Here is a 26,303-nt window from a genome sequence, read left to right on the forward strand (position 1 = left end):
GTTGCCCAGGCTGGAGTACACTGGCACAATCTTGGCTCACTGTGACCACTGCCTCCCGGTTCAAGTGATTCTCCTGCCTCAGCCTCCCAAGTAGCTGGAACTACAGGTGTGTGCCACCATGCCCGGCTAATTTTGTATTTTTAGTAGAGACGAGGTTTTGGCATGTTGGCCAGGCTGGTCTCGAACTCCTGACCTCAGGTGATCTGCCCGCCTCGGCCTCCCAAAGTGCTGGGATTACAGGCGTGAGCCACCTCATGCAGTCAATTTTTTTTTCTAGAGCAACTAGGAAAAAAAAAAAAAAAAACCCAAAGCCATGTGCTTGGAAATTGAAAAACACATTTTAAAATAATATGTGAGTCAAAGGAAGAAACAAAGAAAATTTAAAATATCTTTGGGCTAACTTAAAGTGACAATACTATCAGAACTTGCTAGATACAGTTGAAGTAGTTCCAGAGGGTTAGCCTTAAATGTTTACATTTGAAAAAAGGGTAGAAAAATCAATGAACCAAATTTATAACTTAAGAAGTTAGGGCCAGGCGTGGTGGCTCATGCCTGTAATCCCAGCACTTTGGGAGGCCAAGGCGGGTGGAGCACCTGGCGTCAGCAGTTCGAGACCCGCCTGGTCAACATGCCAAAACCCCATCTCTACTAAAAATACAAAAAATTTGCCGGGTGTGGGGCAAATGCCTGTAAATCTCAGCTACTCGGGAGGTTGAGGCACGAGAATCACTTGAACCCAGGAGGTGGAGGTTGCAGTGAGCTGAGATTGCACTACTGCACTCCAGCCTGGGCGACAGAGCAAGACTCTCTCTCTCAAAACAAAAAACAAACAACAACAACAACAAAAAACAGAGAATGTACTCTAAGACCATAGAAAAAATAATAAAGATAAAAGCAAAAGCAGAATTTAATGAACTAGAAAAGAGACACAGAGTAATACAGGGCAATAATGCCTACATGTCTGCTTCTTGTAAGACCAACAAACCTAATGAACTTTTACCAAGACAAGGAAAAAAGGGAGAAGGTACAAGTAAACAACAAACACTAGGAATGAAAAAGCAGACATAATTACAGATGTTGCAAATGTATAAACTATAACATGAACAACTTTATGCTAGTGAGACAAAATGGACAAATTCCTAGAAAAAAAAATTTAACAGCTTACAGTAGCCCAAGCAGGTGCAGGGAAAATAAAAATAGGTTTAGATGTGTCTGCGTGTACATAGAACACCTCAAAAGACACAGACAAGACCCTGGATGCAGCCGTTCCCTGAAGAGAGGCCTAGGCAGCTGGGAGACCAGGGCAGCAGGGACACTCAGACCTTGCATCACTCTGGAGTTTGCACTTCCTGAATTGTGAAGCATGCACATGTCTCACTTATGCAACAGTGAATCCAAACGTGCCTGTATACAAGGAAAGGCCTCACCTGGCTGCGCCGTGGAGGCTGGCCTGGCGTGTGGAGCAGGCAGAACATTAGCAAGCTACCGAGCAGGTGCAGGTATGAATATCAGCTGACGCTGGCTCTTTGCTTTCTTTTTAATCTTGACAAATTTGGTAGGTGAAAAGGCATCATTTTTGTTTTCGTTTGCATCTCTTTGATTACCAGCAGGCAGAACTCTTTTCCTATCTTCATTGGCCATCTGTATCTCTTCTTTTATGAATTTCCTGTTCATAGTCTTTGTTCATTAGTGGTGACTAGTGGTAAGTTAGCAATAAGAACTGTTTGCATTCAAGTCTAGACTGAGAAGGAAATTTAAAAATCTGCCCATGTATTCTCACAATAAATGACTACTGACTAGCCTGAGATAATTGTACCCACTGCCCAGTCACAGGCATTAAGCCCAGGATGATTCATTTCAGACTTGTCCCTGACCTTCCTCATACCCTTTCCAGAAGGGCCCCTTGAGCTGCTATGGTACTCCTAAATCACTATCCCATTACCCAAATGATGGAGAGCCAATCAAAAGCTTAGACCAGGACACTTTCCCAAATTATGTCCCAATACCTTCACAATGATCACTTTATATACAATCTCATTGAATGCTCAGCAACACACGAGAGCAACGTTTAACTGAGGGCAACACTGAGGCTCAAGGAGGGCAAGTGACTTGATTGCTGAGGTCACCTGCTAGGTGCAAGAGCTGAGAATTAATCCCAAGGCTACCTGGCTCAAAAAGCCTAAGCTCATCTACTATACTTGAGGCAAAATCATGAAAGTGTGTTTTTACCTTGCCCAGACCCTGCACACTGCATCAAGGTCCTGAGTTTCAAGCAACAGAAATCAACTCTGGTTAAATTCAATCACAAAGGAGTTCTTGGGCAGCAGATCTGGAAATGGAGAGAGAACTAGAGAACTAGGCTCAGAAAAGCAGCAGGAATAGAGGCTGCACCACTGCAAACACAGCCAAGGTTATACTGCAGGGACCTGCTGGTTGGGACACCCACCCTGGGCACTGTTGCATGTCATCACTGGACATTAGCCACCACTGCTGGTTTTGTGACTCAACTGCCACCACCATGGCTAATCCCTCACTGTCCCTCAAGAGTCAAAGTCCCTGAAGGCAGAATGGGTTTGGCCAAACCTAGGCTTCATCGCCATCCCCTAGCTTCCAGAGAGCAAGGGGAGGGAATATATCCATTCCCCTGTGGCAGGCACTGCCAGTTGTCCCCCAACATCCATGTTCTCCATCTACCTTACTAATGAGACCCTGCGCTCAGCTAAGGAGAGTTATTCCCCGCTTCCCAGCAGACCATGGGACTACGTTATGGCTAAGGAGACAGTGGCCGAGTGCACTCCTGCTCATCGTTCTCTTTCAAGCTTGCTCTTGTTCTACTGACTATGGGCGGAGCACACCTCCCACCCACTGACTCTGGGCTTGCTCACGTGTTGATGGGATGGGGGAAGAAGAGGCTTTAAGAGGCTTCTGTGACTCTGCTCACTCCTCTTGGACTCCTGACCTCCGCCTACGAAGAGACTTCCCCTGGCAGCTGCTTCTCCCTCCTGGGTCCTGGAACGACAGGCTTGAGAACAGATCTGAATCCCATCTTGCAGCTGACCCAGACCCATGTGTGAGAAATAAATAACTGCTGTTATAGCTACTGAGCTGCTGGTGCTGTTTGTTCCCTAGGACAAGATGATGGGTGTGAAGATGGAAATGGAAATATTGAATGGGCCTAGAAGTTAAGATGTCAAGTGCCATTTTGCCTTTCCCCTATGACCTCTTTCTTCCTACCTGGAGGAGTGGATGCAATGACTAGAGCAGCAACCGTCATCTCACAACCAAGAGGCAATCTTGAGAAATGGAAGACACCCACTGAGGGGCCCTGGGTCCTGGATCCTTACAAAGCCACTGCAGTGGTCATGGACAGCATGAGAAGGAAGTACACCACAGGCCCCCAACCCCAGCTTCAGGTTTTCTTAGGTAGAAACTAGGGTCCACCTGCCTCTTACTAAGATATACACAACGGGGAGACTTTTAACACAAAAAAAGGTATGAAGATGGTCAGAAGCCAAAAAAGCAACAAAATGTTCATGATATGCCGTATGTGGGGTTTACTCACTACATTGCTTTTCCACTGAGTTAGCATAATCACTATAAGTCAACCCATTGAAAAAATGACAAAACAGATTCTGAGATTCTCTTCCTATTTCTGTTAGCTAAAAAAACAGCCTTTGAATTGTTTATAAGTGAATTCAAGAGATAAAAATAAACCCAGATAATTCAGAATGTACTGAGTACAACACATATGCCTTCTATGTGATAAGCTCCCAGCATTATTTATTCAAAGAAAACTTGCCTTGTTGCAAAAATATAAAAAAAACTTAAAAAAAAAAACAAGTAATTACACAACACACCACCTCCTACAACACCAGATTCCTTTTCTTTCCTTTGTAACCTGACCAGAAGAAAAACAAAACATTGTTCAAATTGCTGAGACCCACAAAGTTCAATTAGAGCATACAAAATGCTCTCCCAAAATATAGCTACTAGCAGGGAAATGAGCAGGCTAAGCCTCCTGGTGAACCTGGACATTGGGCACAAGTAACAGGCACATTTAGACACCAACGACCAGATTCCACATGACTGAATCCAGAAACCCTGCCCCTTCCCATTCCCTTGGAGATCCAGGGGGATGCCATCAATTGCTCACTCCTTCTCCTTACACATACAGTTAGGGGTGCTATACTATACAGGGGAAGGCGTGAGGAAGTCACACATGCTTTGGTGTTCAAGAAGCTCATAAAGCCATTAGGGAAAGAGCAACATGCCAGAAAGCGGTTGTCCCTTCTGGCTACAGAGGTTGCAAAAGACGTCTGCAAGGGTAAGTGAGGGCCCAAAGGAGTAGTAACCAAGGCCCTGAAGCCTGCCTGGGAGCTGAGGTGGGCAGTATCAGCCTCTTCTCAATAATCAGTTCCTAAGGTTCCATCCGAGAAAGTAGAAAACCACAGAGGCCATTCTCATGGGTACTTTAAGCAGTACATCTGTTGGCAAAACACAAATGTTGTTACACAAATACTAAGCCACAGATTGCAAAGGCACCTGACAGCCTTTAAAATTCATTTCTCTTGTTTCGCAAAGCTGCACTGGGAAACTGTGCTGTTAAATTCTACACTCATAAAGGAGGTATGTTTTAAAAGAGGGGCAAATATGTGGGTGCTATTTAGACTCTCATTGATTTGTTCCATGTTTTCAGATAACTACACACCCCTCCGCCCCCGCCAAAGTAACTCAATCTCCACATATTTGCCTTTATATGTACCTTCTAACTCATGACTATGGCTTTGATTATCTCATAAACAATATTGTTCCTGTTAGCCATGGAGAAGCTAAGGAGCCAACAGCAGAGCAGGCTGCATGTTCTTCTGTCCCTCTTGTAAGACAAAACCTTAGGGCAATGTCCCACTGCAGAATTTATTTGTTAATTCACTCAATAAATTAAAATATGCATGATTCTAGGCACTGGGGATATATTGAGGAAGAGGCAAAAAAAAAATCTCTGTCCTCATGGGACTCAGATTCTATGGGGTGGGGAGAGGGAGGGAGGGGAAGGGAGTGGGAGAGCACAAACAAAACCCAGCAGTAACACAGCTTGTGGCAGATGGTGACAAGTCCTATGCTAGGCAGGGGGAACTGGTGGGGCAGAGGCAGGCTGCCTGACTTACAGACACGGGTGTGCTCGGGGAAGGCCACAATGGGAAGGTGACACTTGAGCAGACATGTGTGATACCTGGGACAGAGGGCAGAGGAGAGGTCAAGGCCTTGAGGCAGGGGCATACTTGGAGGGTCCAGGGAGGAGCCAGGAGGCCAGCGAGGCCGCAGTGCATGAGTGGTGGGAGAGTGGCAAGAGAGGTGATCCTGTTGGGCTGTGACTCTGAGCAAGCAGGGACCCACTGGAGGGTTCTGAACAGAAGAGCACAATATTGCAGGACTAAACAAAGAACCAGGGGGCAAGGGCAGAGGCAGGGAAGCTGGACACCTGCACCTGGGTGGGGGCCGTGGAGGCAGGGGAACTCATGAGATTTTGTATCCATCTTGCAGGTGGAGTAACAGTATTTGTGAACAAATGAGGTAACCAGCGCCAGGTTTCTGGCCTGAGGAGCAGGAGTTGGAGTTGCTGTTTACTGGAAAGGAGAAGACCAGGGAAAGAGAAGGTCTAGGGAGGATAAGGAGTTCCCGTGACCCAGTCAGCCTGGAGACATAAATTTGGGAGCCATGAGGCTGGACGGAATCACTTCGGGAGTGAGGGTGGAGAAGAAAAGCCTGAACCTGAGGCCTTCCAACATCACATGCGAAACAGAAAAGACCGAGGAGGACAGACATTCACACACTCACCCAGGACTTCCTGAGGACCCATAGACACCAGGCACTGTTCTAGGAGCTTGAGCTACATCTGTGAATCAAGGAGACAATCCTGTCCTGTGGAGCTTCTGCTCCAGCAGGGGTGACAGCTAAGATAAGCACAGTCAGTCATGCATTCAGCTAGAAAGAGACAAAAGCTGTGGTTTGCACTGAGAAGGTGCACATCAGTGCAGAGACTCAAGGGAGGGAAAGGATTGTCTCGTATGGGTATTGGGGTTAACTGACGACGACAGCTCTGGGAAAAGAAGTGACAAGCAGCTCCCAGACTTAACAACATGAAGGTCATCACTGGAGACCTCATGGAGCAGCTTGGCAGAGCTGTGGCAGCAAAGGAACAACTGGAGAAGGTTGAAGAGGGTGTGGAGACAGGGACTGGAGTGTTGCTGGTAAAGGAAAACAGAGATGCTAGACAGGTGGGGGGTTGGGAGCAGCTTTTGTCAAGGTGGGAGAAGTAGCAACAAGTTTCTAGGGCAGGCGAGGGAGGAATCTCTGATGGGGGAGAGTGCAGTAAGGGACTGGAGAGATGCCTTAGAACAGGAGCGAGGGCCTGGGACAGGCGCTCCGTGACAGCATGAGGGAGACAGAGCGAAGGAGTAGACGCTGGCCTGTAGACACTCTCTTGAGCTTGCTTCTGTGCTCTCTGGGAACTAAGATATCAGCTGCAAGGAGGTGTGACAGCTGATGAGGAGGGTGGGAGGGGCTAGGAGAGACCGGGGAACTGCAGTATGCAGGTGGGCTTGGCGGCAAGAAGTTTACCTGGGGTAGACATGAACTTAAAGGGGGAATCAATGAAGGAGTCACATTCAGCTTCAGGACGGAGCAGGCATGGGGCAGACATGACTGAATTTCATGAGGCTGGGGCTTTGTCGACTGAATATAACAAAGCAAGAAAGTGCTGAAGGGCTGAGGCAGTGTGCCAGGGAGTAACGACATCTGACTGGCACTGAAGCTACAAAGGAGAGGAATAAGGATACGAAGGAGGTGAAGTCTGAGAAAAGATGGAGCCACTGATGGATTCTAAGTGCCTGTGAGGTCAAAGGAGTATTGGAGTTGGGTATTAGAGGCAGTGAAAAGGAAAAGGATCTCTCCTTTTGCAGATCACAAAAAAGATAAAATGACCAGAGCTAAACAACTTTTACAGCACTATCCACTGTAAAAGTTGTTTGAGAAAGAATAAAATGTAGCCAGCCTTCAGAGCATATATGCATCTTTATTTTATTTTATTTATTGAGACCAAGTCTCACTCTGTCGCCCAGGCTGGAGTGCAGTGGCACAGTCTCAATTCACTGCAACCTCCGCCTCTGGGGTTCAAGCGATTCTCCTGCCTCAGCCTCCTGAGTAGCTGTGATTACAGGCACCCGCCACCACACCCGGCTAATTTTTATACTTTTAGTAGAGACGGTGTTTCACCATGTTGGCCAGGCTGGTCTTGAACCCCTGACCTCAGGTGATCTGCTCGCCTTGGCCTCCCAAAGTGCTGGGATTACAGGTGTGAGCCACCACACCCAGCCCAGAGCATATCCATCTTTAAAGAGTTGTCTTCAGCCAGGCACGGTGGCTCACGCCTGTAATCCCGGCACTTTGGGAGGCAGAGGCAGGCGGATCACCTGAGGTCAGGAGTTCGAGGCCAGTCTGACTAGCATGGTGAAACCCCGTCTCTACTAAAATAAAAAAAATTAGCCAGGCGTGGTGGTGCATGCCTGTAATCCTGGCTACTTGGGAGGCTGAGGCAGGAGAATCGCTTGAACCCGGGAATGCGGAGGTTGCAGTGAGCCGAGATCACACCATTGCACTCCAGCCTGGGCAACAAGAGTGAAACTCCGTCTCAAACAAAACAAACAAACAAAAAGTTGTCTTCAAGAGCATAATCAAAGATACTTTCACTTCTTAAAGTTTTGTTTCCATGTCTCGTCACAGAACATGGTACAGACAAATATTAGAATAGACTCAAGGGATCACTTGATTTTAACTACAGAAACTTTCCGGTGAATCATGAGCACTGTCTTGTTTCCAGCTGCTGAAGTATATGGGCACCAGACAAGAGCACAGCACTGTCACTCAAAGCCAGGAGTAATATGGCTGTTACCATGAGGACTACTTAGCAGAAGATAAGCATCTCATTATGTCTACAGTGAACTAAACTATTGTTGCCAATGGTATATGGATTAGGACCGACTGCCACTGCCCATCTGCTTATAGCTTAGAATCTGGTGAATGCAAACAACTGTTTTGGGGGGACTTCTGGCCCTTCCTTGGGCTCTGCTATCCTGGAAATGGACAGGCTTCTACAGGGGTTCAATGGTAGCCCCGAATAGTCAGGTGTACGTCTTAACCCCCAGACCCTGTGGCTCTGACCTTATTTGGAAGGTCTTTGCTTCTGTAATTAAGTGAAGGATCTTGATATGAGATCATCCTGGATTTAGGGTGGGCCTAATACAGTGACAAGCATCCAGAGAAGAATACGGGGACACAGAGAAGGCCATGTGAAGACACAAGCAGAGAATGGAGCAATGCAACTGCAAGCCAAGGAAAGTCTAGGACTGCCAGGCAGCCATCAAAAGCTGGAAGAGGCAAGGTAGGATCCCATGCTAGAGGCTCTGGGGGGAATGGAGCCCTGCAACATCTTGATTTCAGACCCCTGGCTTCCTGCACTGTGCAAGAATACAGTTAGGGGTACTTTATTCTGACTACTCCATAAACTTAAGCTCTAATTCTCGCTCAGCTTCTGAGCTTTAACAAAGGGTCCGTGCAACTTCTACCGTTCCCGTTCCCCGTCTTTACCAAAGAGGAAGCATTTACTCAAAGCCCACCTCCTGCAACAGCTCTAGATGCCGCTTCCCCCCTCCACACAAGGAGTCTGCTCCTCCAGGTCCCCATTTCCTCCTTCTCATGCTCCCCTCTCTCCTGGGCCATTCCCAGAGGATGTAAACATGCTCTCATATTCACCCACGTGAAAAACACCCTCATCCCCCTCTACCCCACTCCTATTTTTCTGGTCACCATCACAACAAAACTTCTTAAAGAGAGTTGTCTATACCCAATCTCCACTCCCTCACCTTCCACTCACTCCAATCTGGCTTCTGTCCCCATCACCTCTAATTCAGTTCACCATGTGACAGGTAGGGTTTTTGCTAGTTTTAGACATAATGGATCTTGTTATTCCTGGGCTTTAAAGCCTTCACCAGAGGATGGCCAACTGCCTACATGAATTGCCACTTGACCCTTCAAACCTCAAAGAAACCGAAGTACAGACATATGAAAGGGAAGAAATTTCTAACAGAGGCAATAGCAGGAGAGGACCTCTGAACGGATAAGATACACTCAGCAAATTTCTAGATGCTGGAAGTAGGCAGGAACATGTTGACTAATGGAACAGAGAGGAATGTACTACAAGAGAGCTGTAGAGCAGATGAGAGCCTGTATACCTGTCAGAGCCCCAAAGAAGCTCTCAGACCAGACCAGACCAGACCAGACCAGACCAGACGAGAGGAGGGGCAAGCAGTGCTGTCATGTGTGCAACACCTGGGGGCTGCTGACTGCCAGATCCCGACCCACAAGCTTTGGGGCAGGGCACCTTCAATAAGCTCCCAGGTGAGGCTGATGCTGTTGGGGCTGGTGAGCAGAGCAAACTTGGAGTGGCAGGGTGCCACTTCTTCCCTCAGGCAAGAAATCAATGGGTCTTTTCTAAATCAACAGCTAGAACCTTCCCTTCCCCGCCCCCCCCCCCCCCCGGGCCACCCAAAGGCTCTTGATGTGGCTGGCAGCAGCCCAGGTGATGCCTACCTTTTCCCAGTCTCTGAGGGTCCATGGGGCAAGAGCTGACCCCTGCCTCGCCTCCACAGAACTTCTCCAAACCACCCTTCAGAGAGAGACCCCGCAGGCAACGGGCCACTCCACCACAGCAGAGAAGGGGCAGCGCGGCAGCTACCCAGGTCCTCTCCCCATCCCTGGCGGCTCAAGAACCAGCCCCATGGAAGAGAGACCAAGTCTGTCCTTAGAGGAAACAAATAATATTCTCAGAGAAATCTTAGACTATAGAATAGTCATAAAATCAGAACAGAAACACCCATAAACAAGAAATAAACAGATGATAAAAGAAAAGTATCAGGCAGGGCATAGTGGCTCATGTCTGGTGACACCACACCAGGCGTGGTGGCCCAGCACTTTGGGGGGCAGAGGTGGGAGGATCACTTGAGCCCAGGAGTTCGAGACCAGCCTAGACAACACAGAGACACCAGCCCATGTCTACAAAAAATTTAAAAATTAGCCAGGCATAGTGGCACGTGCTTGTAGTCCTAGCTACGCAGGAGGCTGAGGCAGGAAGACCACTTGAGCCCAGGAGTTCGAGTCTGCAGTGAGCTATGTATGATGGCACCACTGCACTCCAGCCTAGGTGACACAGTGAGACTCTGTCTCAAAAAAAAAAAAAAGTATCCATTAAAATATTTTCACCCTTTAAAAATCAGGTTGTCTTTTTATTACCGAGTTGTAGGAATTCTTCTGAATACAAATCCTTTGTCAGATATATGACTTTCTATTTTTTCTATGACTGGTCTCAACTGTTTTCTTGGTGGACTTGTCTTTTCATTTTCTTTGAGACAGGGTCTCACTCAGTCACCCAGGCTGGGGTGCGGTGGCGTGACCTCAGCTCACTGCAGCCTTGACCTCCTTGGGATCAAGCAATCCTCCTGCCTCTGCTTCCCGAGTAGCTGGGACTATGGACTACGGGTGCATGCCACCATGGTTGGCTAATTTTTTGTATCTTTTGTAGAGATGGGATTTCGCTATGTTGCCCAGGCTGGTCTTGAACTCCTGAGCTCAAGCAATCCATCTGCCTTGTACTCCCAAAGTGCTGGGATTACAAGCATGAGCCACAGCTCTCAGCCTATTTTCTTTTGTTTTTTCTTTTTTTTTTTTTTTTAAGAGACACTGTCTCACTATATTGCCTATGTTGGCCTAGAACTCCTGGGCTGAAGTGATCCTCCTGCCTCAGCCTCTCAAGTACCCAGTAGTGACTACAGGCAAGCCTCACCACGCCCAGCTCTGTCTTTTCATTTTCTTAATGGTATCTTTTGAGGACCAAAAGTTTTAAATTTTAATGAAGTCCAATTTATTTTTTCTTTTAATAGCTATTGCTTCATGTATCCTAATAAATCTTTTTTTGGCCTGGCACGGTGGCTCATACCTGTAATCCCAGCACTTTGGGAGGCCGAGGCAGGCAGATCACTTGAGATCAGGAGTTTGAGACCAGCCTGGCCAACATGGCAAAACCCTGCCTCTACTAAAAATACAAAAATTAGCCAGGCATGGTGGCGCACACCTGTAATCCCAGCTACTTGGAAGGCTGAGGCATGGGAATCGCTTGAACTCGGGAGGCAGAGGTTGCAGTGAGCTGAGATCGCACCACTGCACTCCAGCCTGGGCAACAGAGTGAAATTGTGTTTAAAAAAAATCTTATTCTTTGGACTGCACAGATATTCTCCTATGTTTTCTTGCAGAAGCTTTATATTTTTAGCTTTTAAAACATTTAGGTCTATAATCTCTCATGAATTAATTTTTATGTATGGTGTGAGGTAGTGTCATGGGTTGGACTATGTCCCCCAAAAAAGATATGTTGAAGTCCTAACCCTCAGTACCTCACACTGAGACCTTAGTTGGAAACAGCGTTGTTGCAGGTGTAATTAGTTAAGGTGAGGTCACACTGGAGTAGGGCAGGCCCCAATCCAATATTACTGTTCTTCTTACAAGAAGGAGGCCATGTAAAGACACAGACATACATGGAGAATGCTGTGTGATGAGGAAGACAGATATTGAAGTAATGCAGCTGCAAATCAAAGAATGCCAAAGGTTGCCAACCACTGGAAGCTAGGAAGAGGCAAGGAAGGACTCCCCTACAGGTTTCACAGAGACCATGGCCCTGCTGACAGTTGATTTTGGACTTCTAGACTCTGGAATTATGAGACAGCAAATTTCTGTGGTTTTGTTTTGAGACGGAGTCTCACTCTGTCACCCAGGCTGGAGTGCAGTGGTGCAATCTTGGCTCAGTGCAACCTCCCAGGTTCATGCAATTCTCCTGCCTCAGCCTCCTGGCTAGCTGGGATTATATGTGTGCACCACTACACCTGACTAAGTTTTTTGTATTTTTAGTAGAGACAAAGTTTCACCACGTTGGCCAGGCTAGTCTTGAACTCCTGACCTCAGGTGATCTGCCCGACTCGGCCTCCCAAAGGCTGGGATTACAGGCGTCAGCCACCGCACCCAGCCAAATTTCTGTAGTTTTAAGCCACCTAGTTTGTGGCAACTCTAAGAAACTAATATTTAGGGTAAGGTCAAGGTTCATTTTTGTCTGGTATGGATGTCATTTGCTATCATCCAGCACGTGCTAAAAGACTTTCCTTTCCCGCACCGGACTGTTCTGGTGCCTCTGTTAAAAATCAAATGACTATAAAGTCACATCACATAAGCCCCTTAATTTTGTTCTCTTTCAAGTTTACTTTGGATGTCCTAGGTCCTTTGCATTTCCATATACGTTTTATTTATTTATTTATTTGAGGCAAAGTCTCACTCTGTTGCCCAGGCGGGCGTGCAGTGGCATGATCTTGGCTCACTGCAACCTCCACCTCTGGGTTCAAGTGATTCTCATGCCTCAGCCTCCCAAGTAGCTGGGATTACAGGTGTGTGCCACCATGTCTGGCTAATTTTTGTATTTTTTGTAGAGACGGGGTTTCGTCATGTTAGCCAGGCTGGTCTCAAATTCCTGACCTCAAGTCATCCGTCTGCCTCAGCCTCCCAAAGTGCTGGTTTACAGGCATAAGCCACCGTGCCCAGCTTCCATATACATTTTACAATCAATTTCTACAAAAAAACCCCTGCAGTTATGACTGGGGTTATGAATCTACAGTTCAATGAAGGGAGAACTGACACTGTAAAGACACTTAGTCTTTCAGCTGATGAACATGGTACAACATTCCATTTATTTAGGTCTTTAATTTCTTTCAGCAACACTTTCAGTTTCAGCGTGTAAATCTTGTACATTTCTTATTAAATTATTCCTAACGATATTGCATTTGAAATTTCATTTCTGATTAGTTTTTGAATGATCTCGTACCCTGAGACCTTGCTGAATTCACTTTTTAGTTCTAGCAGGTTCTGATAGTTTCTTTCACATTTTCTACATTACCTACAAATAGAAACAGTTTTACTTCCTTTAAATATTAATGCCTCTTATGTTTTTTCTTGCCTCATTATACTGGCTATGACCTCTAGTATAATGTTGAATAGAAGTGGTTAGAGTGGACATCTTTGCCTTTTTCCTGATTTTCGGGGTAACATGTTCAGTATTTCACAATTAAGTACAATCTATCTGTAGCTCTTTCATACATGCACTTCCTCTATTTCTAATCTGCTGAATTTTTATCATGAAAGGGCACTGAATTTTGTCAGATGCGTTTTCTGTATTTATTGAATAGACTATATGGTTTTTCTCCTTTATTATCTTTTTTTTTTGATACTGGGTCTCACTGTTGCCCAGGCTAGAATGCATTGGCGTGATCTCAGCTTACTGCAACCTCCGCCTCTTGGTTTCAAGGATTCTCCTGCCTCAGCCTCCCGAATAGCTGGGACTAAAGGTGCGTGCCACCCTGCCCGGCTAATTTTTCTATTTTTAGTAGAGACAGGATTTCACTATGTTGGCCAGGCTGCTCTCAAACTCCTGGCCTCAAGTGATCTGTCCACCTCGGCTTCTGAAAGTGCTAGGATTACAGGTGTGAGCCACTGCACCCGGCCTCCTTTATTATCTTAATGTGGTGAATTACACCAACTGATTTTTGAATGTTGAAGCACACTCGTGTTTCCGCGAAAAGCCTCTTGGTTGTAATATGCAGGCGCACCTCATTTGACTGTGCTTTGCTTTACTGTACTTCGCAGATACTGAGTTTTTAACAAATTGAAGGTGTGTGGCAACCCTGCATCAAGCAAGTTTACCAGTGCCATTTTTCCAATAGCATGTGCTTACTTCATGTCTCTGTCACATTTTGGTAATTTTCACAATGTTTCAAATTTCTCATTATTATATTTGTTATGGTGATCTGTGATCAATGCTCTCTGATGTTACTACTATCATCATTTTGCGGCACCACAAACTGCACCCATAAAAGATGGCAAACTTGGCCGGGCGGGGTGGCTCACGCCTGTAATCCCAGCACTTTGGGAGGCTGAGCCGGGCAGATCACCTGAGGTCAGGAGTTGGAGACCAGCCTGGCCAACATGGTGAAACCCCGTCTCTACTAAAAATACAAAAAACAAGCTGGGCGTGCTGGCACATGCCTGTAGTCCCAGCTACTCGGGAGGCTGAGGCAGGAGAATCGCTTGAATCCAGGAAGCAGAGACTGCAGTGAGCCGAGATTGCATCACTGCACTCCAGCCTGGGTGATGGAGTGAGACTCCATCTCAAAAAATAAAAAAAATAAAAAAGGTGGCAAACTTGGCCAGGCGGCAGTGGCTTACGCCTGTAATCCCCGCACTTTGGGAGGCCAAGGCGGGTGGATCACTTGAGGTCAGGAATTCGAGACCAGCCTGGCCAACATGGCAAACCCTGTCTCTACTAAAAAATATAAAAATTAGCTGGGTATGGTGGCGCACGCTTGTAATACCAGCTACTCGGGAGGTTGAGGCAGGAGAATTGCTTGAGCCCGGGAGGCAGAGGTTGCAGTGAACTGAGATCATGCCACTGCATGCCAGCCTGGGTGACAGAGCAAGACTGTCTCAAAAAAAAAAAAGAAAAAGAAAAAGAAAAGATGGCAAACTTAAGTGATAAATGTGTATATTCTGACTACTCCACCAATCAGCTGTTCCCCCATCTCTCTCTCTCTCCTTGGGCCTCCCTATTCCCTTGGACAAGACAATACTGAAATTAGGCCAATTAATAACCCTACAATGGCCTCTAAGCATTCAAGTAAAAGGAAGAGTCGTATGTCTTTCTCTTTAAACCAAAAACCAAATGATCAGGCTTAGTGAGGAAGGCATGTTGAAAGCCGAGAAGCCAAAAGCTAGGCCTCTTGTACCAAAGTTAGCCAAGTTGTGAATCAAAGTTCTTGAAGGAAACTAAAAGTGCTACTCCAGTGAACACACAAATGATATGAAAGTGAAATAGCCTTATTACTAATAAACGTTAAGAAAGTTTTAATGGTCTGGATAAAAGATCAAATCAAACACAACATTTCCTTAAGGCAAAGCCTAATCTAGTGCAAGGCCCTAACTCTCTTCAATTCTATGAAGGCTGAGAGAGGTGAGGAAGCTGCAAAGTGTATTGTTTAATTTTTAAATATTTGGGGCTTTCTCTGGATCTTCCATTATTTCTTTTTTTTCCCCCCACTCACTCTGTTGTCCGGGTAGGAGTACAGTGGCACAACCACAGCTCACTGCAGCTTCAAACTCTTAGGTTCAAGCAGTCCCTCCACCTCAGCTTCCTGAGTAGCTGGGACTACAGGCGAGCGCCGCCATGCCCAGCTATTTATCGTAATATTGGTATTATAATTTTGTAATTTTATGTCTATTACAAGATAAAGCAAATAAGTAACTATGTTAACATTAGTAAGACCCAACATTTTCAGTGTAAGGAAAAGATATATACAGATCAAATAAAAGTTGGCCAGGCGTGGTGGCTCACACCTGTAATCCCAGCACTTTGGGAAATCGAGATGGGAGGATCACTTGAGGCCAGGAGTTCGAGACCAGCCTGGGCAACGCAACGAGACCCCCCATCTCTACAAAAAATTTTTAAAAATTAGCTGGGCATGGTGATATGCACCTGTAGTCTTAGCTACTCGGGAGGCTGAGGGAGGAGGATTGTTTGAAGCCTAGGCATTTGAAGCTGCAGTGAATTAGGATTGTACCACTGCACCACTCCAGCCTGGGCAATAGAGCGAGACCCTGCCTCAAAAAAAAAAAAAAAAAGTTAAGGAAGAACCCTGTAATGTTAAATTGCCATAGAAGACATCATTATGTATTCATGACTTAAAAAAAAAATTGAGGGCACAGTGGCTCACATCTGTAATCCCAGCACTTCGGTTTTTTTATTTTTCTTTTGTGAAAATATTTACCAGCAGTTTGCCCTGAGAGATGTAATCCCAGCACTTTGGGAGGCTGAGGTGGGAGGATCGCTTGAGCTCAGTTCGAAACCAGCTTGGGCAACATAGTGAGACCTTGTCTCTACAAAAAAATAAAAAATAAAAAATAAAAACTGAATATATTTTCTAGCGATGTCCTCTGAAAGTGCCTAGATATAATGTTACCCCAGTAAGAATCAGCACATTTAGTACCCACATGTTGGATTCTAAATACCGTTGCCACTAAAAGGAACCAGAGCGCCTTGGAATCAGTTCTAGGACAGGAAAAGCACATATTGGGATGGAATATCTTGTGCCAGAAAACAAGAAATTGCTCAAAGACTAATTAATGAGGGTATGCCAGGAGCATATAGGAACCAACATGAAGGGACTCTTGTTGACCCAATTTGAATTGTAAAACATTTAATAAATAAATCCCTATGAGTCCATATTGACATGAAAGAGAAAAGGAAACACAACAGCAAATATTTTGCCACCATTTGAGGTGATTATTCTACCAACTCCTTACTCTGAAATGTAATAAAGGCAAAGATTAAGCATCTATACTGTCTTTTTAGGAGGAAATATAATGCCTCCTTATTTGATGAGGGAAAATTCATTACAGAGGAATGACAGTACTAAATGTAGAAGAGGTGACAATTAAAAAAACTATCATTTTGCAACCCCCAATGTAATAATGGTTTCAGGCAAGGATCAATGAATGCTAAAATCATTATGCAAATGGCTGTTGGGCAATAGGATATTTGTATGGTGCCAAAGCATCACATCACAGATTATATATCAATTACCACAGGAAAACTGTATGTCTACAATGGGGAGATTTGGCAGTCACCTCCTTCTTTAATCAAGTGTTAAAACGTAGCATCACAAACCACAGGGTAACCAACCATTAAGTGCCTGGTGAGCTGATGCTATATGAAGTACACAGTACTGCCTATGAAATATTCTTGCCCAAAATGTTTAACCTGAACATGCCTGTAGACCTAACTTCTTGTTTACAAGTAACATATATGGACAAACAAGTTAAATTATATCACAAGAAAAGAGAGACATCTAAAATGTGGGCCAGCTAGTCGTGGTGGCACAAGCCTGTAGTCCCAGCTACCTGGGAGGCTGAGGCAGGAGGATTACTTGAGGCCAGGAGTTCAAGGCCAGCCTAGGCAACATAGTGACACGCCGTCTCTAAAAATATGTATCTTAAAATGTGGGCCCTTCTAGATGACAATTGGGCTGACTGCTTCAAAAAGTCAGTATCACAAGTGAAGGAGAGGTGGGTAGGCTGTTCTTGTTAAAAGAGACAAAGGGGCTGGGCATGGTGGCTCACGCCTATAATCCTAGAACTTTGGGAGGCCGAGGCGGGCAGATCACTTGAGGTCAGGAGTTCAAAACCAGCCTGGCCAACATGGTTTAGTAGAAACCCTGTCTCTACTAAAAATACAAAAAAGTTAGCTGGGCGTGGTGGTGCGTACCTGTAATCCCAGCTATTTGGGAGGCTGAGGCAGGAGAATCGCTTGAACCTGGAAGGCGGAGGTTGCAGTGAGCTGAGATCACACCACTGCACTCCAGCCTGGGAGACAGCGAGACTCTGTCTCAAAATAAAATAAATAAATAAGAGACAAAGGAAGCATATTCAAATGCAATGTATAAATCTTAATTGCTTTGGAGCCCCTCAACAGCGATAAGAGACATTTGGAGGAAATCTGAATTTAAAGTGGGTGCCTGATAACATTAGAGAATTATTGTTAACTTTTAAAGATGTGATCGGGGTATTGTGCTTATATTGGAAAATGTCCTTATTTTTAGGAGATGTATACTGAAGTACTTAGGGGTGAAATGTCGTGACATCTGTGAGTTCCTTTTAAATGGTGAGCAAAAAGGTATAAAAATGCACCCTATCTATACAGACCAGGAAAATACGCCAAAATGTTAACAATTGTCTAATCTAGGCAGTAGGCACACAGGCTTCACAGTAAGTTAAAAAAAAAAAAAAAGGTTTGGCTGAAATAAAGAATTTAACAGAAGGGATAGAAAATAAAGTCAGGAGGCTGGGTGCGGTGGCTCACACCACTTTGGGAGGCTGAGGCGGGCGGATCACTTGAGGTCAGGAGTTCGAGACCACCCTGGCAACATGGTGAAACCCCATCTCTATTAAAAATACAAAAATTAGCCGGGCGTGGTGGTGCAGGTCTGTAATCCCAGCTACGTGGGAGGCAGAGGCAGAATTGCTTGAACCTGGAAGGCAGAGGTTGCAGTGAGCCGAGATCAGGCTACTGCACTCCAGCCTGGGTGACAGAGCAAGACTCTGCCTCAAAAAAAAAGAAAAAAGGAAAAAGAAAATAAATGCAGGAGATCTTCCAAAATTCAGAGCACCCCCCACCACCCAATAAATGAAAAATATGAGAGAAGACAGAAGACCAATATAAGAGGTCCAAAGTTAAACAGTAGTCCCCATAGAGAAAATGAAAGCATGTAAATTAGTAATTTTTTTTAAAAAAAAGAGTTGACAAAAGTATTCAGATTGAATGACCACAGTACAACGAGTGAACAAGACACAACTCTAGACATATTCTCATGAGATTTCAGGACACTAAAAATAAGGAGACGAAATCCTAAAAACTTCCAGGGAAGGAAGAGAAAAGAAAGGCACCTACAAAAGAACCATAATAAGATGGGCATCAGGCATTTGTTGCATTTGTTACTCTGCATACCAGAAGAGATGCCTCCAAAGTTAGGAGAAAAAATGATTTTCAACTTGGAACCCTATACTCAGCCAATCAAGTGTAAGAGTAGAAGAAAGGTATTTCAGGTATGCAGTGACTCAGAAGACCTATCTGTCACAATGCTTTTGGTTACAAGTAACAGAAAAGAAAACTGAAGCTGGCTCATTCAGTAAGAAAGTCCATCCTATCTGAGTCCCTAGCTCAGGTAGAACAGGCCCCAGCCACAGTGCAATCACCAGCTAAGCAACGGCATCAAGACCCAGGTTCTTCCCGTTTCTCTGCTCCGCCTTCCTTGGTGAGCAGGCTTTATCCTCAGGCTTTGTCCCTCAGTCTGAGGTTACAGAAGAGCCCCCAGCAACACCTTTCTCACTTACTCCAGTGAGAGAAAAAGAGAAAGTCTTCCCTGAACGTGCCATGGAAGTCCTTCCCTTCAGTCTGAGTGAACCAACTTAGATTGTATGTCCATCCTTGACCAGTAACAGTTGCCAAAGGAATGCAATGTGTGGAATGACTTAAGGATCCTTTCTGAAGTTGGGAATAAGGTAGAAAGGTGAATAATATCAGGATTCTGTTAGGAATGGGCAAAGAAGAAATGGATATGGGGTAGGTGACAACGGTATCCACTACAGTTTACTCCCCATGCACTCTATCTGAGCACATTATTTAAGGATGCAGTCCAGAAAACGAGGGAGTAAACCATGTAAAAGGAAGATATGGGTTTTAAGACATGGGCTCCAACCCAAGAGCCCAATGAGGAGAAGGTCCAGGTACAGCTGTATATGCAACCTTAAATCAAAGAGCAGATACTTGCCCAGATTGCAGAAGGGCAGAGGCCTTCCAAGAGAAAGGTCTTCAGTGGGGAAAAAGCCGAATCGTACGAAATAAACAGCACTGCTAATAGCATTTTACAACATAATCAAGGAGGAATAGTAAACAAAATAAAAAGGCAACTAGAAATGGTGGGCAAAACAAAGAGCTATATAAGCAAGCCAAGGTTTGAATATGAAGTAGATTAAATCCTAGCAAGGATTTTAAGCAGGTGACAGAGTCTAAGAAAAGGGAATCCATTTGACCTTGATTGGTCATTCTCCTTTGAGTGGTCCAGATCTGTAAAGAAGGAAATGTAATCCTGGGCACATTCATTATTTGGTCTCGCCAAGAACAATACTCACATGTGTAATAATGTAAATAATGTTATTTTCGACTTTAGAATTAAGCTACAACTTGGCTGTGGTTGCAGGGCAGAACACACATGTTAACAAATGCAAGAATGGGTATGGTCAAGTACAGCTTTTAAGACGCAGAAGTTGAGGAGGGAAAGTGGAAGGAAAAGTAGGGTTATTAATACCCTTATCTTAAACAGAGGGGAACTGACATATGGACTAAAATACTGTTTAAAATTTACAGAGAAATGTGGGCTGGGCATGGTAGCTCACACCTGTAATCCCAGCACTTTGGGAGGCCAAGGCAGGCAGATCACCTGAGGTCAGGAGTTTAAGACCAGCCTGGCCAACATGGTGAAACCCCGCCTCTACTAAAAATACAAAAATTAGCCCAGTGCACTGGTGTGCGCCTGTAGTCCCAGCTACTCAGGAGGCTGAGGCACGAGAATTGCTTGAACCCGGGAGGCAGAGGTTTCAGTGAGCCGAGATCACATCACTGCACTCCAGCCTGGGCGACAGAGTGAGACTCCATCTCAAAAAAAAAATTACAGAGAAATGTGAATATGAATTTCAACATGGGGAGGTAACGTAAGCTAAGTCATTCTCTTTCATTTCAGGGAGTTAACACAGTTCCCTAAAGTTGGCAAATCAAGAAAGATGTATAAGCATATGATTTAATTTTGGAGGTAACCATCAAAGGAACTAAAATCAGAAACAGTTAAAAGCTGTCATGTTTGAGTCAGGGAAGGGAAGGGGAAGGGGTAGACTGCTGTTTTTACGATGACCTCTTTTGTTATATCTAACTTGTTGCCGAGTAGTTGCAATATTTTGATAAAAATTCAAAACCCAAACCACCTTACCCTTCATGTTTTCTATCACTCTGATGGTAACATTCAAAATCCTGCATGATCCAGCCCCTGTTGACCTCTCTGATGGCCCGGACCCTTTGCCACTCTCCCCTAACCCCTCGTTCAGCTCCTGCCACACAGGACTAAGCTCTTGCCAGACTGAGGGCCTTCACACATGCTCTTCTCCATCTGGAAAGCCTTTTTCCTCTCTGCACCTTGCCCACTTCTGTTCAACCCTCGGTTCCCTGCATCGGCGTTGCCTCCTTGGGGAAGGCAGGCTGAGCTGTTCCTCCATTGTACAGTCATGAGTCGCTCAACAACAGGGATATGCTCTGAGAAATGTGTCATTGGGCGATTTATTTGTGCTAACATCAGAGAGTGTTCTTACACAAATCTAGATGGTGTAGCATACTACACACCTAGGCTATACGGTATATAGCCTATTGCTCCTGGGCTATAAAACTGTACAGCATGGTACTATACTGAATACTGTAGATCACTGGAACACAATGGTAAGTATTTGTGTATCTAAACATAGAAAACGTACAGTAAAAATATGGCATTCTAATCTTATGGGACCACCACTGTATGTGTGCTCTGTTGTCGGTTGAAACGTTGTTGTGCAGCACGTGACTGTAGAGGACTGGAGTGGCTCCCACCTCCATACTTGTCCTTCTGAACACTTAAGTACTGGTACAATTATCTAAGATCTGTCTCTGCCGCTAAAGTCAAGCTCCATGAGGACAGGTACCAAATCTGTCTAGGTTACCCCATCCCTGCCTAACACAGGGCCTGAGGTACCATAGATACCTTACTTACTCAATTGTGGAATGAATCGATGGACTATAGCCTGATGTACTGCAAATCCTTCAGCATGCAGCAGGAATGGAACTTGGTGTTTAAACTAAACTATAATGGCTAGATGAAAAAGAGACTAAATGTGAAATAATTCCATCATTCAGAATTGAGTGTTGGTATAACAAACAGACCCATGAAATATGTAGCGTTTCACAAGGATATCAGTGAGGAAGTTGTTCAATATGTCATCCGAAGTCCCGTTGCATAATGATACTTGCACACGCATGCTTACAGCAGCACAATTCACAATTACAAAAATATAGAACCAGCCCAAATGCCCATCAATCAGAAAGTGAATAGAGAAATTGTGGCATATATATACAAAGGAATACTACTCAGCCATAAAAAGGAATGACTTAATGGCATTCACAGCAACCTGGATGGAACTAGAGACTATTATTCTAAGTGAAGTAACTCAGGAATGGAAAACCAAACACCGTATGTTCTCACTCATAAGTGGGAGCTAAGCTATGAGGATGCAAAGGCATCAGAATGATACAATGGACTTTGGGGACTTGAGGGAAAGGGTGGGAGGGGGTGAGGGATAAAAGACTACAAATTGGGTTCAGTGTACACTGCTCCGGTGATGGGTGCACCAAAATCTCAGAAATCACCATTAAAGAACTTACTCATGTCACCAAATACCACCTGTTCCCCTAAAATCTATGGGAATAAAAAATTAAGAAAATAAATAAAATTTTAAAAGGAAGGTCATCCCTACACTTCAAGTTATAAAATAATTCTACCGTAAAAAAAAAACACACACACACACAACAACAACAAAGTCCTGTTGCGTACCTCTGAGAGGTGTTTTGTGGCTTGGACTAGCATACTGGCAGTGCAGATGCTGAGAAGTGGTTGGCCTAACAGGACTTGCTGACAGATCAGGGATGATGAGAGAAAGAGCAGAATCAGGGCGGGTGCAGTGGCTCACGCCTGTAATCCCAGCACTTTGGGAGGCTGAGGTGGGCGGATCACAAGGTCAGGAGTTCGGGACCAGCCTGGCCAACATGGTGAAACCCCATCTCTACTAAAAATACAAAAAATTAGCCAGGCCCAGCTACTCAGGAGGTTGGGGCAGAAGAATTGCTTGAACCCGGGAGGCGGAGGTTGCAGTGAGCCAAGATTGCACCACTGCACTCCAGCCTGGATGACGAGAATGAGACTCCGTATCAAAAATAAAAAAGAAAGAGCAGAATCAAGGATGACTCCTAGAATTTTGGACTGAGTAACTGGGTGGATGTTGATATTGTTTACTGAAATAGAGACAACATGAGGAATAGGTTTGAAGTGGGAAAAAAATCAAGACTGGGACTTGTTAAATTTGAGATACTTATGAGCAACTCAAGTAAATGCTGACGAGGCCATCAAATCTGGAGCTCAAGAGAGAGGTTTGAAATGCAGAAACAGGGTTGTAGCCATCAGCAGGCAGACATATCATCATTCAGAGTCATGAACATGCAGAAATAATGGAAATGCCTCTTAATTAAATGAAGGCATAGACATACAACGAAATGTTATGTGATTACTGAAAATGATGGTAGAAAAACATTATCCAGAAGTTATCTTTATCTGTAGATGACAGATTTATGGACAATTTTTACTTTTCATCTTTGCATATTTTCTGAAAATTTTTTGTCCATTGAACATGTATTACTTTTATAATAAGAAAATGCAGGCTGGGCACAGTGGCTCACGACTGTAATCCCAGCACTTTGGGAGGCCAAGGCAGGAAGATCACTTGAGGCCAGCAGTTTGAGGCCAGCCTGGGCAACATAGTGAAATCCCATTTCTGCAAAAAATATTTTAAAAATTAGCCAGGTGTGGTGACATGTGCCTGTAGTCTTAGCTATCTTGGAGGCTGAGGTAGGAGGAATACTTGAAACTGGAGGTGGAGGCTGTAGTGAGCTGTGACATCACTGCACTCCAGCCTGAGCAACAGAGCAAGAGCCTGTCTCAAAACAAAAACAAAAAAGAAAATGCAAGTAAGTTATTTTCATTTTAGGGAAAAGTGAAGATATACGTCTATTTTTATGGACATGGATATTTACAACATTTTGTTGAGGAAAGGCAGCAAGTTACAAAAGTACATATATGATCTCATTCATCTAAAACAATATGTGGGCCAGGCACAGAGGTGCACACTTGTAATCCCGGCACTTTGGGAGGCTGAGGCGGAAGGATCGTTTGAGCAAAGGAGTTTGAGACCAGTCTGGGCAACATGGTGAAACTCCGTCTCTACAAAAAAAATACAAAAATTAGCTGGGCATGGTAGCGGACACCTGTAGTCCCACCTACTTGGGAGGCTGATTGGGAGGATCACTTGCACCCAAGAGGTCGAAGCTGTAGTGAGCTGTGATCGCACCACTGCGCTCCAGCTTGGGCGACAGACCTTGTCTCAAAACAACAACAACATGTGTACGTGCTTACAGGCAAATAAGAAAGACTCTAGAAGGATGTTTAAAATGCCAACAGCAGGCCCAGCGTGGTGGCTCATGCCTGTAATCCCAGCACTTTGGGAGGCCGAGGTGGGCAGATCACAAGGTCAAGAGATGAAGACCATCCTGGCCAACATGGCGAAACCCTATCTCTACTAAAAATACAAAAATTAGCTGAGCATGGTGGCGCGCACCTGTAGTCCCAGCTACTCAGGAGGCTGAGGCGGGAGAATCGCTTGAACCAGGGAGGCAGAGGTTGCAGTGAGCTGAGATCGCACCACTGCACTCCAGCCTGGCGACAGTGTGACTCTGTCTCAAAATAAATAAATAAATAAATAAGTAATAAAATAAAATGCCAACAGCAAAAGTAACTTTTAGGCTATTATGCACCAACAAATTTATGTGATATCGAGAAGTGTTAAACAGTTTTAGTTGCATTACACTTTGCATAATATACACAAAACACTAAACATGTTAATAAATGTTTGATATAATAAGATGACCTAAGTTTAAGTGTAATTTTGACTCCTTTTACTGTACCTGTGTTTTCCCCCACTAACTGACTAGTCAAGTGCTGACTGGTTTTTAAGAGATGGGGTCTTGCTCTGTTGCCCAGGCTGGCCTCAAACTCCTGGGCTCAAGTGATTTTCCCACCTCAGCCTCCCAAGTAGGTGGAACTACAGGTGTGCATCACCATACCTGGCTTAACGTCTGTTTTTATATTTGTAGCCACATGGTACAAAGTACAGAACAGGTGTTCTTAACCTTTTTCTGCCATGGACCCTTTTGGCCTTCTGGACTCCTCCTCAGAAGAATGTCTTGAAATGTGTAAAATGCACAGAAATTGATTAACAACATATTTCAAGAGTTCGTGCTCAAATAATATGTGCTTCTTCAGTAAATCATTAAATAACCAGATCTAGAGATGGGTCTAATAATTACCTTAAGTTTGAAGCAGTGATGGACATATATATTTCAAAATATCTGTAACAACTATAATATGATATGAAAGTATCTTTGATCTCTACTGGTGACAGTCACTGCTATTCTAATACTACCATGATCTGTTGCTTACAATTGTCATTGAAGAAAATGTGGATTTTTTTTTTTTTTTTTTGAGACAGAGTCTCGCTCTGTCGCCCAGGCTGGAGTGCAATGGCGTGATCTTGGCTCACTGCAACCTCTACCTTCCGGGTTCAAGTGATTCTCCTGCCTCAGCCTCCAGAGTAGCTGGGATTACAGGCGCCCACCACCATGCCCGGCTGATTTTTGTATTTTTAGTAGAGACAGGATTTCACCATGTTGGTCAGGCTGGTCTCAAACTCCTGACCTCAGGTGATCTGCCTGCCTCAGCCTCTCAAAGTGCTGGGATTACAGGCATGAGCCACCACACCCGGCTGGATTTTTTTTTTTTTTAAAAGACAGGGTCTTGCTATGTTGCCCAGGCTGGTCTCAAACTCCTGGGCTCAAGTGATCTGCCCTCCACGGGCTTCCAAAGCACTGGGATTACAGGCACGAGCCACCATGCCCAGCTAAAAATCTGGGTTTTCAGAGACATTGGTGAAAATAAAGAGTGAATGTTTTTCCCATCCAAGGTCACAGACCTGGCTGAATTCTCAACCAAAGTTGGAGGCCTTGGTCTAGAAAGATACATACCAAATATTAACAGCAGTTTTTTTTTTTTTTTGGATAGTGGAATCGCCAGAGTGATTCTATTTTGTTTTATGATATTTTTGTAGAGATAGGGTCTCAATATGTTGCTTAGGCTGGTCTTGAACTCCTGGGCTCAAAAGATCCTCCCACCTTGGCCTCCCAAAGTGCTGGGATTACAGGCGTGAGCCATGGCATACCTGGCCTAATTTTTTATCTTTGTACCTATACGCATTTTCAAAGTTTTCTACAATGATGTTTTACAATTAAAATTTATAAGAGCTTAATAAATACTATGTATTTGTTTGTCTTAAACAACCTGGAAGGATGACTAGGAAATTTTATACAACTGACTACAGATGTTCAACCTTCTATAACTACTTAAGTGTTATGATGACTCTCATCATTCCCATGTTCTTACAAGCCAAGAAAAAAACTCACTAGAATTATTTATTCTGGAGTTAAAAAGAACAAAAAAACAAACTGTCACAACTGCAGACATTTGTCTATTTTTTTGCCAAGTGTAATTCCAAAAACAGCTGAAAATATTAGAACAAATTAGTACTTAATATGGACTAATACCTTCTGCTGTTTACAAAAACACAAAACCCAGAAGTACACAGAAACTTGTATTTTG

The 26,303-nt window shown here is 44.5% G+C and overlaps 1 protein-coding gene and 1 long non-coding RNA gene across 3 annotated transcripts in view; both read right to left on the reverse strand.

Annotated features, from left to right (window-relative positions):
- The window catches only part of MECP2 (methyl-CpG binding protein 2), a 75,340-nt gene that overhangs the window by 33,835 nt on the left and 15,202 nt on the right, over window positions 1-26,303 (reverse strand). The window lies entirely within an intron of this gene.
- LOC134729761 (uncharacterized) lies at window positions 1,531-6,600 on the reverse strand. Its single transcript, XR_010111168.1, has 2 exons — window positions 2,886-6,600; window positions 1,531-2,329 (listed from the first exon to the last, which is right to left on the reverse strand). It is a non-coding gene; the product is annotated as an uncharacterized LOC134729761 (long non-coding RNA).

Source organism: Pan paniscus, chromosome X (genome assembly GCF_029289425.2).
Source record: "Pan paniscus chromosome X, NHGRI_mPanPan1-v2.0_pri, whole genome shotgun sequence".
Taxonomy (NCBI): Eukaryota; Metazoa; Chordata; class Mammalia; order Primates; family Hominidae; genus Pan; species Pan paniscus.